At 36.3% G+C, this 19,641-nt stretch overlaps 1 protein-coding gene across 5 annotated transcripts in view; it reads left to right on the top strand.

Annotated features, from left to right (window-relative positions):
• Positions 1-19,641, top strand: part of LOC110256428 (uncharacterized) — a 1,007,420-nt gene that overhangs the window by 886,489 nt on the left and 101,290 nt on the right. The window lies entirely within an intron of this gene.

Raw genomic sequence — 19,641 nt, 5'->3', positions numbered from 1 at the left:
CTAAGATTTTGTTGAGAATTTTTGCATCTATATTCATCAATGATACTGGGCGATAGTTTTCTTTCTTGGTGGTATCTCTGTCTGGTTTTGGAATGAGGGTGGTGGTGGCCTCATAGAATGTCTTTGGGAGTATTCCTTCTTCTTCAACCTTTTGAAAGAGTTTAAGGAGGATGGGCACCAATTCCTCTTTATATGTTTGATAAAATTCACCTGTGAAGCCATCTTGTCCTGGACTTTTATTTGTAGAGAGTGATTTTATGACCTCTTCAATTTCATTTCTAGTGATCGGTCTGTTCAGTTGGTCTGTTTCTACTTAATTCAGTTTTGGCAGGCTGTAAGATTCTAGAAAATTGTCCATTTCTTCCAGATTGTCAAACTTGTTGTTCATAGTATTCTCTTATGGTTGTTTGTATTTCTGCTGTATCCATTGTGATTTCTCCTTTTTCATTTATAATTTTGGTTATTTGGGTTCTTTCTCTCCTCTTTTTAGTGAGTCTGGCCAGGGGTTTGTCAATTTTGTTCACCTTTTCAAAGAACCAGCTCTTGGTTTTATTAATTTTCTCTATTGTTTTTTGAGTCTCTATTTTATTGATTTCTTCTTTGATCTTTATAATTTCCTTCCTTCTGCTGACTTTAGGACTTTTTTGTTCTTCTTTTTCTAATTCGTTTAGGTGGAGGGTTAAGTTGTCAATTTGGGATCTTTCTTCTTTTTTGAGAAAGGCCTGGATTGCTATAAATTTCCCTCTGAGCACTGCTTTCGCAGCATCCCATAGATTTTGAGAGGTTGTGTCTTCATTATCATTTGTTTCAAGGTAGTTTTTAATTTCCTTCTTGATTTCCTCATTGACCCATTGGTTTTTTAGTAGCATGTTGTTTAGTCTCCATGGAGTAGGTTTTTTCTCTTTGCTTTTCCCATGGTTGATTTCTAATTTCATGGCATTGTGGTCAGAGAAGATACTTGAGATAATTTCTATGCTCCTAAATTTATTGAGATTCGCTTTGTGTCCCAATATGTGGTCGATTCTTGAGAATGTTCCATGAGCATTTGAGAAGAATGTGTATTCTGATTTTTTTGGATGTAGTGTCCTGAAGATATCAATGAAGTCTAACTTTTCTATTGTTTCCTTTAGGATCTCTGTTGCTATATTGGCTTTCTGTCTAGAGGATCTGTCCACTGATGTGAGGGGGGTATTTAGGTCTCCTACTATGATTGTATTCTCATCAATATCTCCCTTTATGTCTGTTAATATTTGTTGTATGTATCTGGGTGCTCCTGTATTTGGGGCATATATGTTGATGATAGTAACATCCTCTTCTTGGATGGATCCCTTAATCATTAAATAGTGTCCTTCTTTGTCTTTCTTTATGTCTTTTGTTTTAAAGTCTATTTTGTCTGATATGAGCATTGCGACTCCTACTTTTCTGTCATGTCTATTCGGGTGGAATATTTTTCCCGACCCTTTCACTTTCAATCTATATGTATCTTTTGTCCTAAGGTGAGTTTCTTGTAGGCAGCATATTGAAGGTTTTTGCCTTTTTATCCACTCAGCCACTCTGTGTCTTTTGATTGGGGCATTCAGTCCATTGACATTTAAGGTGATAATTGATAGATGATTATTTATTGCCATTTGAACCTCGTGTTCCAGTTGATTCTATGGTTCTCCATTCTTCCTTTCTTTTTTTTTTTTTTTTTTTGGTTGGATGGTCTCCTGTTATTATCTGCTTGAGTGTATTTTTTTTTTTCATTTTTTGCAGATGCAATATTTGGTTTTGGCTTGTGGTTGCCCTGTTTTTTAAGTATGCTAACCCCTTCCCATAATTGTGTGTTTTAGCCTGATGGTCCTGTAAGTTCAAACACTTCATTACTATATTAAAAGTAAGAAGAGAGACATACAAACAAACAAAAAGGGTTATTTACCTCCTAACATCCCTTGCCCACATTTTATGGTTTTGATGACTCTTTTTTATTTTTTTCTTTTTAATTTTATTTTGTTTGAAGCATGGTAATGATTAAATCTGTATGCTGGCTTATTTGAGTGACTGCTCTCTGATTGCAGTTTCCTCGTTCCTAGTTCTTCCTCTTCTTCTTTTTTTTTTTTTTCTTCTTTCCTTTACTTCCTTTCTTTTGGGTTTAGAGAAGCCCTTTCAATATTTCCTTTAACCTGGGTTTTGTGTTGCTGTATTCTTTAAGTTTTTGTTTGTTGGGAAAAATTTTTATTTCCCCTTCTATTTTAAATGATATTCTTGCTGGATAGAGTATTCTAGGTTGCATATTTTTTCCTTTGAGCACTTTAAATATCTCTTGCCATTCCCTCCTGGCCTGTAGTGTTTCTGTAGAGAAATCAGCTGATATTCTTATGGGGGTTCCCTTGTAGGTAACATTCTGTTTTTCTCTTGCTGCCTTGAGGATCCTCTCTTTATCACTAACTTTTGCCATTTTTATTATGATGTGTCTTGGTGTGGGTCTGATTGGGTTCAGTTTGTTTGGGGCCCTCTGTGCTTCTTGTATCTTGAACCCAGTATCCTTTAGATTTGGGAAGTTTCCAGCAATAATTTCTTCAAATATATTTTCCATCCCCTTATCTTTTTCTACTCCTTCTGGAATTCCTATTATGCGTAGATTGGCCCACTTTATATTATCCCATAGGTCTCTTATATTGCTTTCCAGTTTTTTGATTCGGTTTTCTGTCTGTTGACCAGATTGAGTGATTTCCATTATTCTATCTTCCATATCACTGATTCGTTCTTCTGCATTATTCATTCTGGTTTTTACTGCCCCTAGTTCAGTTTGCATCTCTGCAAATGAATGTTCTAGTTTTTCTTGGCTCCTCCTTATATTTTCTAGTTCCTTTCTGAGGGTATCTGCATTACTGTTCATATCTTCTCTTAATTCCTTCAGTATTTTCAGTATTTCTCTTTTGAACTCCAGGTCTGTCAGACTGCAGAGATCTGTTTCATTGTTGACTGTTTTAGGTGAGCTCTCCTGTTGGTTTGACTGGGGGTTGTTTCTCAGCTTCTTCATCTTGCTTGTTGTTTTCTTTCTCCTGAGGGAGTTGTGCTCTCCGTTATCAGGCAGTGTTTGCCTTGTCACTGCCGTGGAATGTTTCCTGAGGGCTGGCATTGTTGGTCAGTCTTTTTTGAGGCAGTGTGGCTTTTCTGGAGTGTTGATGGGGCTAAGAGGGTCTCTTTGAAGCAAAGGAGGACTTCCTAAGGGCAGACAGGACTGGGAGGTCCACACCACGATGGTAGCAGATTTCACTTGGTCATGCAGAGCTTGCTCTGGTGTTTTTAGGCTGTGGGTTTCTTGCAGGGGGTTGGCGGTGTTGGGCAGCTGCTCCTCAGGAGTGCAGCACCCCCTGGGGGCTGGAGCAGCTATATGGGTCACTGAGAACCTAAGAGGCTCTTCCCTATGGCAGCCCAACTCAGAAGGACAGCCTGAGAATGTAGGCGGATCTTTTCACAGTCTGGCCGAGCTTGTTGCAGCTTTTCTGGGCTACAGAGGCTCTTCCAGGGGGATGGTGGTGCTGAGCAGCTATTCCTTGGGAGTGGGGCACCCCCTGGGGGCTTGGGCGGGTAGCAGGGCCGTTGGAAATCCAAGAGGCTCCTCCCCAGGGCACCCTGACTCAGAAAGACCGTCTGAGATCTTTTTCCGACTCAGCCAGGCTTGTTGCAGCTTTTCTGGGCTGTAGGGGGTCCTACCTGGAGCTGGCAGTCCTATGCAGCTGATCCACTAGTGCACCCCCTGGGGGCTTGGGCGGGTAGCAGGGCCGTTGGAAACCCAAGAGGCTCCTCCCCGGGGCAACCCGACTCAGAAAAACCATCCGAGAATTAGGCAGATCTATTCATGGCCTGGCTAGGCTTGTTCTAGCTTTCCTGTGCTGCAGGCCTTTTCTCGGGGGCTGGTGGTGTTTGGTGCTGCTCTGAGGAAGTGTAGCCCCTCCAAAGTACAAACAGACCTGTGCAGGGAGCCCCTGCGGTGGTAGGCTTCAGGCAATTGTTGAGGCCAGCCCTCCTGGATGGCAGGCAGCCCCAGGTCCGGTGAGAGCTTAGGGGGTGGCGCGGGTGGGGGGAGGGGATGCACTGCGAAGCACAGCTTTCTGCTAGCTAGTGGGCCTATAAGCTTGCTGTGGCGTGGGAGGGTATTCTATGGGGACCCACCCCTTCTTCTCTCCCCTCCCCAGCACGGGCGCAGACCAGGCTCTTCTCCCAGCTTCCCTCTGATGCAGCTTTCCACTTCCCTGCCCCTAGAGTATTGTTCCCTTCCTCTGGGACAGCTTTGTTTTCTAATATCCCAGGCAGTCTCTGCCCCGTCAAATGGTTTCTAGACCTCCCAAGCAGTTTCCGGTCTGCCCCGCCCCCCCAGCCCATTCTCAGGGTCTAACCTCTGGAGCCGAGATCTCAGTGCCCAGCCCCCACCCAGGCGTCCCCCGGCCCCCTCTCGGGGGACTAACCTCTGGAGCCGAGGTCTCGGTGCCCAGCCCCCACCCAGGCGTCCCCCGGCCCTTTCTCGGGGACTAACCTTCGGCGGCGAGGTCTCGGTGCCCAGCCCCCACCCAGGCGTCTCAATTTTTGGTGACTGTGCCCATAGTTCAGATGGTCCTTTGGGTTCTTAATCAGCTTTTCCATACTCCAACTTACTGCTACACTCTTCTCTACATCTGGAGATTCCTCCGGTTTGTTTGATCTTTCGCCCGGTAGGTGACTTTCCAGGGTGCGGGATCCCTTTCTCCTCCGCAGTTCCCTTTCGGGAGCGCCCGTCCAGCTCGGATTCACCTTCTCTCACTCTCCTCTTTTCTCCCGTTCTGCCCAGTAATGTCACGAACTTCTTGCCGTTATTGGAGTTTAGGTTCCTCTGCCAGCGATTGGTTGCTGTTCTGTGCGAGTCATTTCTTCTGTAGATGTGCTTTTTTTGTTGTGTTTGTGGGAGAGGGCGAGCATGTCCCCCTACTCCTCCGCCATCTTGTCCTCTCTCCTTGTAAGTTGTCTTTTTGTTTTCTTTTTGGTTTCCTTTGCTGTGCAAAAACTTTTCAGTTTGATTAGGTCCCATTGGTTTAATTTTGCTTTTATTTCTATTGCTTTGGGAGGCTGACCTGAGGAAACATTTGTAAGGTTGATGTCAGAGAATGTTTTTCCTATGTTCTCTTCCAGGAGTTTGATGGTGTTTTGCCTTACATTTAAGTCTTTAAGCCTTTTTTAGTTCATTTTTGTGTATGGTGTGAGGGCTACTGTCAGGTACCATATCATAACAGTCAGAATGGCCATCACTAATAAGTCCGCAAATAGCAAATGCTGGAGAGGTTGTGGAGAAAAGGGAACACTCCTACATTGTTGGTGGGAATATAAATTGGTGCAACCACTACAGAAAATAGTATGGAGTTTCCTCAGAAAACTAAATATAGAACTACCATATTATGCAGAAATCCCACTGCTGGGCATATATCCAGACAAAACTTTCCTAGAAAAAGATACATGCACCCATATGTTCATTTCAGCACTATTCACAATAGCCAAGACATGGAAACAACCTAAATGCTCATTGAAAGATGAATGGATTAAGAAGAAAACACAGTGGAATACTACTCAGCCATAAAAAAGAACAAACTAATGACATTTGCAGCAACCTGGATGGAACTAGTGACTCTCATATTAAGTGAAGTTAGTCATAAAGAGAAAGACATATGATATGACATATCTGGAATCTAATATATGGCACAAATATACCTTTCCACAGAAAAGAAACCCACAGACTTGAATAGACTTGTGGTTGCCAAGGGGGAGAATGAAGGAGTGGGATGGACTGGGAGTCTTGGGTTCATAGATGCAAACTCTTGCATTTGGAATGGATAAACAATGAGATCCTGCTGTATAGCACGGGAACTATATCTGGTCACTTGTAATAGAGCATGATGGAAGATAATGTGAAAAAAAGAATGTATATAGGCATGTGTGACTGTGTCACTTTGCTGTAGAGGAGAAAATTGACAGTGCACTATAAACCAGCTGTAATGGAAAAAATAAAATCATTTTAAAAAAAGAATATATAGCACACAATTTCACAACAATAAAAAATAAAATATTCACCTGTAATTTTTAACAGGTTATTGGAAAAAATAAAAGTACAGAAAAAATTCTCTATCTGAGCACTTTCAGAAAAAAAAAAGATATAAATGCCCCCAAAGAGACATTTAGCTAAACAAATGATGATACATGTATAAACTGAATTCTATGCCAATAAAAAAGCCTTTTGTAAATTAATATTTAGTGGCATAATATGTTTTTACCTTTAAAAGATAATGTATTAAACAATACACATAGGAGGTCAAAATTTCATTAAAAATTTTAGATTTATGTATGCATATATGAATATGTATAGAAAATATATTAATCAAAATACTCTTAAAGCCTTGGATGGCAGTGTAATTGGTGTCACATTCCTTTTTTGTGTTTTATGCACACCTATTCCTTTGCAAAGCAAAATATGAAAATGGAATATCATGAATCTGAAATCCATAAACATCAAGTCATTATTTCAGGCAACAAAAAGTTAGCAGGCAATATTTTCACTATTTCTTACTGACTTTTTATTGGTATAGTTAGTAATACCTATATCACAATCCTGATATCTTTGTTCTACAAATCTGATATCCTCAATACATGAGAGTACATTTCTCCCACCCCTCCCATGGAAAAGGAGAAAGAATGGAGTAAGTTGAGAGACAAAGTTCAGTCAAGTTCAGACCCTTTAACCCAAAACTAATTCATAGATTAGAGCAAATATATTCCTTTCCATATACTTAAGACCTCCGATGACTGAAAAAATAGATTAAACATGCTATACAACATACATTGCTGGAAAATTTCTTTCAGTTTACTCCTTCCACCCCCACCCCAACTTCCACAGGGGAGACCAGACTACTTAGACACAAGTTATCCACAGAGACTGACATGTCTTTTGAGAACAAAGAGTAACTGAAATGCCTTTGGTTAAATACAGACAACTTTTCTCAATTTCTCGTGAAATGTCTTTCTTGAGTTACCCTTTCAACAATGAAATATAGCAGGTGTGGATGGCCTTAAGGTGACCCTGACAATTGAAGATATAGATTTTCTGACTGTTATTTGGCTACAACCTTTTAATGACTGCTAACTCAACCATGGCATTCAACAGCACTGAGTACATTTAATATATATCATCTCACTTATAAGTATTTGAAAGTATTGGTATTGATTGGAGATCATAGTTACAAAATAATAGATAATTAATAGATAATGGTTTTATGTTGTTCCTCCTGAACTGTGTACATGAGTCCCTATCACTCACTGGATATGAATAAATATAGTCATATGCCAATAATTACTACTTCTCCTATGCTAGCACATGCCAGACACTCAATAAAATTTATTTAAATGAATTTAGTATGTTCATATCTCATGCATAATTTGTCCTGGTAAATAATTTGTAGTTTATTTAATTTGGAGGCCTACTGCTTTCATTTTACAATACTTTTATTTGCCATATAATATATATACAGTTTCATTGTTTAATACATGGAAAATATAGAAAATTAGAATGAGACCAAAGCTTTTGCACAATCCCATGAGCCCTTTCTCCCTGCAAATCTGCAATTAACTTTTGAAATATTTTCTCTTTGCATTCAGCTTTTACCTGTTTGAAATCAATGTGAGTATATGTGTGTATTCTAATATGTTTGTTGTCCTAATTTGTCACCATAACATTATAATTCTACCTAGTGCCCCAAAGTGTCTTAATAAAAGTCGTTATGATTCATACATACACACTGACTTGATGTGTGTGTATCTAGAGATAACCACAAATTTTTTTAATTACTTTATCTACCCATTCCTTTTCCAGCAGAAGAGCTTCTAACAGCACTTGTATGTCAAATATTTTATAAAATGTGTATTCAGAGCTCTCCATTGAGATAGCCATGATTTTTCATTAATGATTCCCTTTTTCTCACTGTACCTTCACAGCTGCCTGAATGGAATGCACCCCTAACCATAGCCTCCTCTATTTTTTTCCTTGTAAATCTGACTTTAAAATGCTCCTTTTTCATTTGAGAATAGTAATTGTTTATTTCACACATCATAGTGGAATTACAAATTTAAATTCAGATATACTCCATATTTTTAACATGCAACTTCCTTTTTGTACTTAAGTTTTTATCTTGAAAATGTCATAACATATACATATGGGAAAATCTTGGTATGGTTTCTTCCTTTGTTGAAATTCAGCAGGTAATATCAGTACAGACTGGGATAATATGGCAGGAACTATGGCATGAATATGAGTCAATTAGTTTTGCTAACAACTCAACCTGATTGCCAAGTGTTCAGAGTTGGTAATACTTATGATAAGGAAGCCAAAGACTCCACAATACAGACCTCTCATCTGAAGATAAAAATGTAAGAACGAAAAATACTATATTATATTTTAAGTTAAAATTCAGGCACTGATGAAAGAAATCAAAGATGACATAAACAGAAAGATACACCATGTTCTTGGTTTGGAAGAATCAATATTGTCAAAATGACTATACTATCCAAGGTTATATACAGATTCAATGCAACCCCTATCAAATTACCAATGGGATTCTTCACAGAACTGGAAAAAAATATTTTAATATTTGCATGGAAACACAAAGACCTTTGTCTGGAATAAAAAATAATTAAAAAAGATATATGCACATTGTGGCACTATTTACAATAGCCAAGACATGGAAACAACCTAAATGTCCTTCAACAGAGGAATGGATAAAGAAGACAGGTACATATGTATACAATAAAATATTAATAAGCTGTCAAAAAGAATGAAATAATGTCATTTGCAGCAACATGAATGGACTTATAAATTGTGATGCTAAGTGAAGCAAGTCAGACAGAGAAAGACAAATATCATATGATAGCATTTATAAGCAGAATCTAATAAAAATGACAGAACATACAAAATAGAAACAAACAGATTTCAAAACCAAACTTATAGCTACCAAGGGAAATTGGGGGTTGGAGAAGGAGGAATTAGGAAAATGGGAATAGCATATACCAACTACTATATAAAATAGGTAGCACAGGGAAATCTACTCAGTATTTTGTAACAATCTATATGGGCAAAAAGAATTGATATATTTATATATATCACTGATTCACTTTGCTGTACACTTGAAACTAATCCAACATTTTAAATCAACTATACTCCAATAAATTTTTTTTAATAAAATAAAATCTAGTGAGAAAAAATTCATATATAAGATAGGCTCTAGTTTACAGTTCCCTTGATGTTGAGGAACTCACTGTTGAGTGGGCATGTCAGATATGTCATGAGGTAACTATAATGCAATAGTAAGTCATGTAAAAGAGTTATTTCAAAGAGTATAATAATGGAAGCAGGTGCAAACTTGGTAAGACTGGTAATCTTAGATGTCTATAAGAGAAGGAAGACATTTAGTGATTTGAGAGCCTCAATTTCTCTGATCCTTGACCAAAGGTTTTTTGTTGTTTTTGTTTTTGTTTTCTTTTTTGTCCTACAAGCTGTCCCTTCAGCTAAGCTTATAAGAACATCAGGGGGTGAGTGGAGTTTGAAGAGTGAGAGAGCAAAGATCAGAAAAAAAAAAAAATGCACACATTCTCCAAACCATCTCTCAAAGAAACAGTTACTTGGACGTTCCAACTGGACATAGCAAAAGCTACACACTAACATTTGCTTTGTTGTCTGAAAAAAGCATTTCAATTCAGGCCCATTTGCTGTTAAAAATTCATTCAGAAAGCAAAAATGTAAACCAGTATTTCTTGGGTAATGTTCTATTAGCAGTGAAAATTTGATATGCATACATTTTTTATCTCCCCCTAAAAAAGTCGTTATGATTTCTCAACCTAAAATGGAGACTTTACTCTTTAGAGACAAGAATAAATAACTTATTGAAAAAGGGAAAAGAAAGAAAGAAAAGTAAATCACAGTCCTTTGGGAGAAAAGATATAAAGAATTGTAGTTGTTTTTCTTTCCATTCTATTTCAGTTGAGGCCTGTCCTACCAGAGATTAAAGACCTATCTTGACAGTATATTCAGAAGGGGATAAAGAAGCAAAGAGACGTAACATTGAATTACAATATCAAGTCTATTAATGATTTTTCTTACTAGCTCTATAGTTCTAACTCTACTGAGTTCTTTATTTACATGGAAACTTTTTTTTTAATATAATAGAGCTTCATGTAGAAGAAATACAGAACAATAATATGGAAGAAATAAACATAAAATCATAACTAATCTCAGTAGTTAGAAGAATCAAGAAAAATCAGGATAGTATGATAGAAAGTGATTTAGATTTTATCAAAAGTTTCTATGGGGCAGTGACTTAAAATTTGGGCCTTAAATGAGAGAGAAATATACATGTGAATTGTTTTTTTTTCATGCAGAGACAGCTAATGCAGGGGACCTGAGGAAAGTCCTTGCAAGTCATTCATAACCTGATTCAGAATGGCATAACTTGATTTACATTTTTTAAAAAGGTTACTACCTACTTTCTAGGAAACCGATTATTAAAGGATGATAGTTGAAGACATGAGATCAGGAAAGGAGTTGTTGCCTTGGTCAATGTGAAAAGTGAGGGTAGTATAAATTAATGTGTTAAGAATAGAGACGGAAAGAAGCAATATTTGTTAGGGTATATTTGGACAATTACCAGAAGGTAAATTGTTCACAAATACTAATGTCTCGCTTATGGGGTCAAATGAAAGAAGGAATCAAGCATAATCTGATTTAGAGGCTTGAACCATCAGAGATAATCTGGTGTAATTTACAGAGAAAGAAAATTCTGGGAAAGAAACAGGTGGGAGGGGTGGTAGAGAGGATTTGTTAAGGGTAATCAGGAATTCTGTTGCAAACTTGGTAAATTTGAAATGCCAATACAGTATTCAAGTAGAGAGGCTATGTAGTGGGTTACATATACATTTTGTGACCTAAGGGAAAAGTTACACTGAGCATAAAATTTTGAGTATAATCAGCATAAAGATGGAATTCAAAACCAGAGCTTCAAGAATATGACTTCGAGAGAGAATGTGTAGATAATAAGAGGAAAAGACTCTGTCATACGCCAAAAGGTAAATTCTGAGAAGAGTAAAATGATTCAGGAAATGAGCCTGAGAAAGACTAGCACATGGTTAAGAGGAACACAGAAATGCATGCCATAGGAGCCTAATAAAGTGTTTCAAAGGGAGGGAGTGCAGTTTGTACTCACCGGGCAATGTCACCAAGAGAATGAATAATATGAAGACAGAGAAATGGCCAATAAAATTGGTTATGTGGAGATCATTGGTAACCTGGAGCAGAGAAGTTTCAGAAGTACAGTGGTGAAGGAAACTGTGAGAGGGAACATAGGAATGACTGGAAGGTGAAGAAGTGAAAGAAATGAGAGATGAAGATAGAGAAAGAATGGGGACAACGTGTTGTGTTTAAGTTTGTAATGAGTTTGTAATGATTAACAGAAAAATGCTTCACAGCAATGAAGTGGATGTGGGATCAAAGGGAGGTTTATTTGTTTATTATGTTGGGGCATTTTTTTTGCATATCAGTAGGAATGATTAACAGAGAGGAGTTAGGGGTAATTTAGATGCAGATAGTAGCAACAGGAACTACAAGAGAGGAGCCCTTAAAAAGTAACTGGGAATGAGTCAGGAGAAACAGAGAGAGGTGGCCTTCAATATAACCTGTGCTTTTAACTGGTAAGAATAAAGACATAAACTGGAAATATAGACTTATATACAGGTAAGTTAGGAGATTTAGTGGCAAGATGAGGGAATTCTAGTCTAAATGGCCAATGACAATGAGGCATAGGTGTGCTTGTGTGTGTGTTTAGTGTGTAAAGACTGGAAATTTGATAATAAGTAAAAAGAGACTAGCAAATTTGTTATCTTGAGATTGGAAAAGTAAACATAGGGTGGTTAGACTCATTAAACCTCAGCTTTAATTTTGGAAATTGATTTAAATACAGGGCTTATGAGGATAAAACAGGATCAAGTATGTATCCAAGTACTTGGATACAGTGTCTGAGATACAATAAATGTTCTAAAATAATGACTTTATTAACCATACATTTTATAGTCCCAGTCTTTTGATTATTAGAAAAATGATTGGAAAATTAACAAGAATTGGAAGAAAGGAATAAATGAATATTCCTCTAAATTCTTTGTTTTAATCATTAATTTATAATAAACTTTACATATCTAAAGCATGCAGTTTGATACTGTGTAAATTGCATGCAGTTTGATACTATGTAAACTGCATGCAGTTTGATACCATGTAAACTACATGCAGTTTGATACTATATACTAGATTTTATATATATATATAAAATTTGTAAAACCATTACCACAGTCAATCAAAATAGTGAACATAAATATCACCACCAAAAGATTCTTTGTACCGCTTTGTAAACCATCCCACCTGCTCCTCTCTGCCTCCTATTTCAAGGGAACTATGGATTCTATCAATAAAATTACTACAATTTAGTATACTTGGAATCATACAGGATTTTTTTATCTGGCTTTTTTCACTCACTGTAATTACTTGAGATTATTTATGTTGTATGGATTGATAGTTTCTTCTTTTATTACTGAGTAGTATACCATTGTTTTTCCATTCACTTGAAATGATCCATTTACCTGAGATTTGGACTGATTCCAGTTTGGGGTGTTGTAAAGAAAGTTTTTATGTTCATTTGCATATAGGACTTCACATGAACATATACTTTCCTTTCTTTTGGATCAATATCTAGGAGTAAAATAGCTGGGTCCTATGGTAGGTGTATGTTTAATGTTTTAAGCAACCATTGAACTGATTTCCGAAGGGCTTGTACCATTTTACATTTTCACCATCAGGGTGGGAGAGTTCACATTGTTCCACAACCTCACCAGTATTTGGAATACTCAGCATTTTTTACTTTAGAACATTCCAACAGGTATGAAATTGTTTCCACTTATGATTTTAATTTTTATGTGGTCCAGTAACTAATAGTGTTGAACATTTTTTTCATGTTTGTCATCAATGTATCTTCTTTGCTAAAGTTTAAATATTTTCTTCATTTAAGAATATTGGGTTATTTGGAGTTCCCCTCATGGTGCAGTGGAAATGAATCCAACTAGGAACCATGAGGTTGCAGATTCGATCCCTGGGCTCACTCAGTGTTAAGGATCCAGCATTGCTGTGAGCTGTGGTGTAGGCTGGCAGCAACAGCTCTGATTAGACTCCTAGCCTGGGAACCTCCATATGCTGCAAGTGCGGCCTTAAAAAAGACAAAAGACAAAAAAAAAAAAAAAAATACATTGGGTGGTTTGCTTTCTTACTATTGAGTGTTGAAAGTTCTTTTCAGGTTCTAGATACAACTCCTTCATATATGAGCTGCACATATTTATACCCTCTCTGTGGTTTGTCTTTATATTGCCATCACGATGTCTTTGAAGAGTAGAAATTCATATTTTTGATGAATTCCAATTGATTATTTTTTCTTTTATGAATCATATTTTGGCATGAAATCTTTAAAACATTGCCTAATTTCAACTCATAAAGTTTTATCCTATACTTTTTCTAGAAGTTTTGTAATTTGGGAATTTCCTCTAACATTTATTGAATCAAGGAATGAAAGTCACATCAATACAATTTAAATATTAAGCAGTGGAAATCACAACAATAGTATGCCCCAATGGGCCATATTGAAAGGTTACTTCAACTTCTATCCCCTACTTGGAAGCTTGTCAAAACCCCATCAATTAAATATAACATTTCCTCCTGCTGTGGGACTACTATGCTGACTTGAGCTTATATCCAAGAAAGCCACAAAAGTTTGAGCTACTCTTTTCCCAAAAATTCTGCAGCATAACTAGACACTGGCATATGGTCTTCACTCCTCTTTGGGACAGGAATATGTTGGTCCCACCCCAATCATCTTTTTTGGAACAACTGTGTTGGGAATAGTGGGGAAGGAGTGAATGACTGCAAGTAGCCTGAGTACACAGCTCCACACTGGGCAGCAATGCATATTTATTTTTGGATATCTGTGGTGCAGTTCAACCAACTAATAATACATAATTTTTTGAACATAGACTTCACCCAAAGTCTATATCGAATTACACAAGTCATATTGCAGATACCACTTATTTCAGGTTTGAGAACTTTGGGAACCTCTTGAAACTATAGCCACCAGCACATGGCATTCAGTATGAGGTAGAGCGTTTTGCTTCTTTGTCTGAGTCAAATTGATTTGCGCTGAGACAACATTTTAAAGGAGTTCAGCTTAATACGTGACTTCTGCTACTCCATTCTCATGATAACATCTCTTAAGTTGTCATGTGGTTTTATAAGACATAGAAGAGTTTTCCAGGTGATAGAGATAACGATAAGAATTTATCTAAATTCCTTTGAGTCAGTTTCTCTTTCTCTAGGGGAGCTCTTTCATGAGTTTTGCAAACCCAGTCTATGACAGTGACTTAAACACTATTTAACGACTCATCCATGGTTCCCTGAAGGACTTTGTGTGTATTAGGGAAATCTTCCCAAGAGGGCTAACACACCCATATAGCAGCTAGAATCCACTGGGAAAACAACTCTGAGACTCACTGTCATCCTTGAATGAATCTAAAGTTGGCATGCAGACTGAAGGAAAGGGTGAACCATTAAATGACATTTGTTGGCATTCTTTAATGAACATTATGAATACCACCCTCTCATCTCCCAGTGGAAACAGCCAAGCTGTTAACCCTTCACCTGTTTGACCCATACCAATTACTAATTTTTCTCCTTTCTAAGTATAGCTGCACATCTCTGTACCTCTTAACTATAAAGGGCTAAGTGTTTTATTGACCTAGATGGACCTCAGTATTAATTACAGTGTGCACACATGAAGTTGACTGCGAAGTTAACAGGAAATCACCTGGAGGAGAATTAGAACACCATTTGGTCAGTTGTTTTTGAATCTACTTCCAGGTACTCAGGTTTCAACCACATCCTCAATTTTCCTCTCATTAGCAAGCAATAACATGAAGGAATATTTATTGCCCAATATCCATGTAATTTGGTTAATACATTTGTTATCAATTCTATGATCTTTCCTTTTTTTTTTTTTTTTTTTTTTTTTTTTTTTTTTTGCTTTTTAGGGCTGCTGTTGCAGCATATGGAAGTTCCCAGGCTAGGGGTCTAATTGGAGCTGCAGCTGCTGGCATACACCACAGTCACACAGCAACGCCAGATCCTAGCCATGTCTGTGACCCACACCAGAGCTCACGGCAACGCCGTGTCCTTAACCCACTGAGCAAGGCCAGGTATCAAACCCACAACCTCATGGTTCCTAGTTGGATTCGTTTCCACTGTACCACGATGGTATGGTCTCTCCTTAAATCTTGATAACTGGCACATGAAGCTGTCAACTTTCCTTTTTTGTAAAACTATGTTTCTGTCAACATCCCAGTCTTATTACAAAATTGTCAAGAACAGTGATGGATTTACAATTTTACCCAACCTACAAGCTAAAATGTTCACCTGCTATATTTGATAGATACTGTTTTCTAACAGATTCATGAGTCAGAGACAAGGGACAATTTGTTACACGTACCAGTAGCAGTAGCTAGATTATCAGCATTTTTGTGCCAGTCCCTGAGTTTCAATTGTCACAAGGTGATGAGAAGAGTGAGCGCTAACAGGCATGCATGCCCTGCAATGTATTATAGCAGAGAAACCCTGAGCTTAGGGAATCCAAATCTTTTGTATTGATTATTAAACATGACTGATCTATGCACAGGAGGAAGATAAATCTGTTCACTATATGAATATTTTGGGAAAAAAATAGTCCTTAATAAAGGCCAGTTAATACTTTATTAGATGTGAGAGATCGATTAAGAATTGTTTCCCAACAGTAAAATATTCTTTTACTCTGCTTTTTATCACTGATTTTAAACTATTTGATTGTGATGTGCCTAGCAGTAATTTTCTTCATATCCTTCATATTTGAATTTTGTTGAGTTTCTTGAATTGTGAGTGTATAGTTTTCCTCAAATTTGAAAAACATTTGGTTTTTATTTATTCAGTTCTTTTTTTTTTTTTTTGCTGTCTCCTTTCTCTTCACATTTGGAGACTCCAATTACATATATATTTGGCCATTTGAAGCTGTCTCACCTCTCACAATGTTTTGCTTGTGTTTGTTCTTTTAGTCTTTTTTATCTCTATGCCTTTTTTGAATAGCTTTTACTACATCTTCAGATTCATTTGTTGTTTCTTCTCTAATTCTAGTTCAACGTTAATCCCAAACATTGAATTTTTCATCTCTAGAAGTTTTATTGATTTTAAAATATATACCCCTGTGTCTCTCTGACATCACCAACCTTTACTCTGATTGTTTGCACATATAGTATACTTTTAATGATTTTTTAATGTTCTTGATGCTAATTCTAACATCTATGTTAGTTCTAGATTTGTTTTAATAATTATTAATTTGCAATTGAACTTTTTTGAAAAAATTAAGACCATTTTATAACAATTTAAGGTTATAATTAAGAGGAAAGTATAGCTATTTCTCATATACCTCCTGTTCTCACACATCATATATTTGTTACAATTGTTACTATTGATGCCTACATTAACACATCATAATAAAGTATAAGTCCCCAGTTTTCATTATGGTTCATCCTTGGAGTTATATATTCTGTGTTTATGCAAATCTATGATGGCATATTTCTATCACTATTGTATATAGAGTGTTTCACTACCTTAAAAATCCTTTGTGTTCTGCCTATTCATCCCAGCTGTAGGCCCTAACCCCTGTCATCCACTGATCTTTATTGTCTCCATAGATTTGACTTATCTGGAGTGTTATATACCTGGTATCATAGAGTATGTGGTCTTCTCAGATTGCCTTATTTTACTTAGTGGTATGTATTTAAGATTTATCCATGCTTTCCGTGGTTTAATAACTCATTTCTTTTTAGCACCTAATAATATTTCATTGTCTGGATATTCCACAGTTTATGTATCCATTAACTACTGAAGGATCTCTTAGTTGCTTTCAGGTTTTGGCAAATACAAATAAAGTCGCCAAAAATGTCCATGTTTAGATTTTTGTGTTGACAAAATTTTTTACTTCATATCGGTAAATACCAAGTATTATGATTGCTGGATCATAGGGTAAGAGTATGCATAGCTTTTTAAGTATCCACCAAATTGCCTTCCAAAGTGATTACACCACTTTGCATCCTATCTAGCAGTGAATGAGCATTCCTGTTGCTCCACATTCTCATCAGCATTCAGTGTTCTCAGTGTTCTGTCTTTTGGCTACTCTAATAGATATATAGTGATATCTTTTTTTTTAATTCATATTTCCCTGATGACATATGATGTGGAGAATCTAGTCATATATTTATCTTTCATCTATAGGTCTTCTAGGAGGTCTTTGTTAAGGTCTTTGTTTCATTTTTTTAATTGGGTTATTTTCTTACTAACTATTGAGTTTTAAGAATTCCTTGTATATTTTGGTTTAATAGTCCTTTATCAGAAGTATTTTTTGAAAACAATTTCTCCTGGTCTGTGGCTACTTCTTCTCATTCTCTTGACATTGTCTTTCACATAGCCAAAGTTTTTAATTTTAATAAAGTCCACCTTATCAATTATTTCTTTCATGGTTGTATCTTTGGTGCTAAGAATTACAACTGCCTTGGCCTTCAGATTCTAGCTTTGTTACCTCAACTCAGAGAAGCTGCAGACTTTACCTGGATTCTTTCTTACTGAGGTATGGCCTGAAAAATGTCTCCAGAGAGTTATCTAAGGAAATTGTAGGGTCCACCTCATTTGTTTTCCGTATGTTAGAGTTCACTGGATTTCACTGCTTTCTGTTCAATATCCTGAAAATTATTGCTTCATATATTTTATTTATTTTTATTCAGTTTTTTCCAGTGGAAGGGTAAATTGAGTTTTAGTAATTTATTTTGATCATAGGTGAAGGCAGTAGTTTTGTTTTTTAAAATGGATACAATACTTCACATTAATTCATATTTGGATTCTATTAGCATTAAAAAGCAATTTATTGTGGCTAGGAGTCAAATCTTTCTCTGAGTCTACTTTCATAATATATATGTATATATGATATGTGGAAGATACATGTAAGGAATTAGAACCCTGGCATCTTAGAGAAAGAAGCTATTGAGAGCACTCACTCAATAGCTCTCAAACTGAGAGTGTAAAAATGAGAGAGAAATAATTAAGGAAGTTAGTCTATGGCTACTTAATTGGTATAGTATGAAACTAAAACCTATATCTCACTACTATAGGTATACTATGTTTCATTACTTAAATCCTATAAAAAGTATTTTAGGCATGAATTGCTTGAAATTCCAGCCCTATTCATGGCCAAACAAGTCTCCATCCCTTGGTTTCTTCCTTTCATCCCTCTAGCTCTACGTACAATTTGCCATTCTGTCAGCTACTAGAGATGTCAATGAATTGGCTACCACATGTTTACAGAACACAGAAGAATAAATTACTACTAATAAGTCAAAGTTTGAATATTATTACGAGCCAGTCAGTGCTACTGTGAGATTTGATATGGTTTGTAAAACAATTTGTCATTGACAGCTAAAAATAAATTGAGAAAATTAGTGTTACAGTGATTACAGGGCAACCCCATAAATATAGCCATATGATTTAAAACATAAATCCCAATTTTAGCCATTTAAAAGCATACAATTAATGTCACATTGGTATATTACGGCCGCATTTGAACTCTCACTTAAGTTTTTTAAATAATTGAGAATTAGATAACAACAAATGCAAAATAATGATTTCATGGTGATGCTGCTGTGAACAAGGTTTTAACTCAGGATTTTGCTCCTTATCAAAGTGTGCCTTTTTTTCCTCTTCTCAGCATTTGCCAGTAAAACATTTTCAGTAAAGAATTTAAGTCCCACTGTTCATAATACTAAATTGCTCTCACGCAGATTCTACCATTCCTAGAGAAAACTAACATTATTAACTTCTGCCAGCCTCTGTTAAAATGTTCTAGCTTTCTAGACCCTATAAGATTTGCCATTTATTTGTAGATCATAACTTTTTACAATGCCAAACTTGGCTGTCTCTGCATTTCTCTTTGACATTGGGAATATTTGTTGAGATAGTTGTGGAAAATATATTAGAGAAAGAGAGATAATGAAGTCATCTATAAAACCAGGTGATAAATTGGAAGTCATTGAACCATTGTTTTTTATTTCAAGAACGACAGTTTCAGGATCACTATAAATTTATGGCAACTCAGCAAAATGTTACATGAAGTTATCTTGAAACCTCTGGCTTCAAGCAGATGTAAGATGGGATCCTTTACAGAAGTAAAGCCTGGAAAAATGGGAAATTATTACTGGCTTTTTTTTTTTTTTTAAAAGAAATGTATTCATGATACGATGCTTAAAATTAACCTTGTAATGAAGTTTAAAAAATTATAAAATTTCTAATCATAATTGTATAACTTTCTTAGCTGCAAAACTACTCATATAACTAAAAGTTTAGGTCGTTGATTTTCTTTTTCATTTCCTCTTCTCTGATCTTTGAATATATTCTTTCCTCAGAAAATGAATATTAAAAAATAAAATAGGAGTTCC

Source organism: Sus scrofa, chromosome 13 (genome assembly GCF_054392235.1).
Source record: "Sus scrofa isolate SSC_HxYL_T2T_F1_AM1 chromosome 13, Sscrofa_HxYL_maternal_Yorkshire_Landrace_v2.0, whole genome shotgun sequence".
Classification (NCBI taxonomy): domain Eukaryota; kingdom Metazoa; phylum Chordata; class Mammalia; order Artiodactyla; family Suidae; genus Sus; species Sus scrofa.
This window is presented reverse-complemented; position numbering and strand designations above follow the sequence as displayed.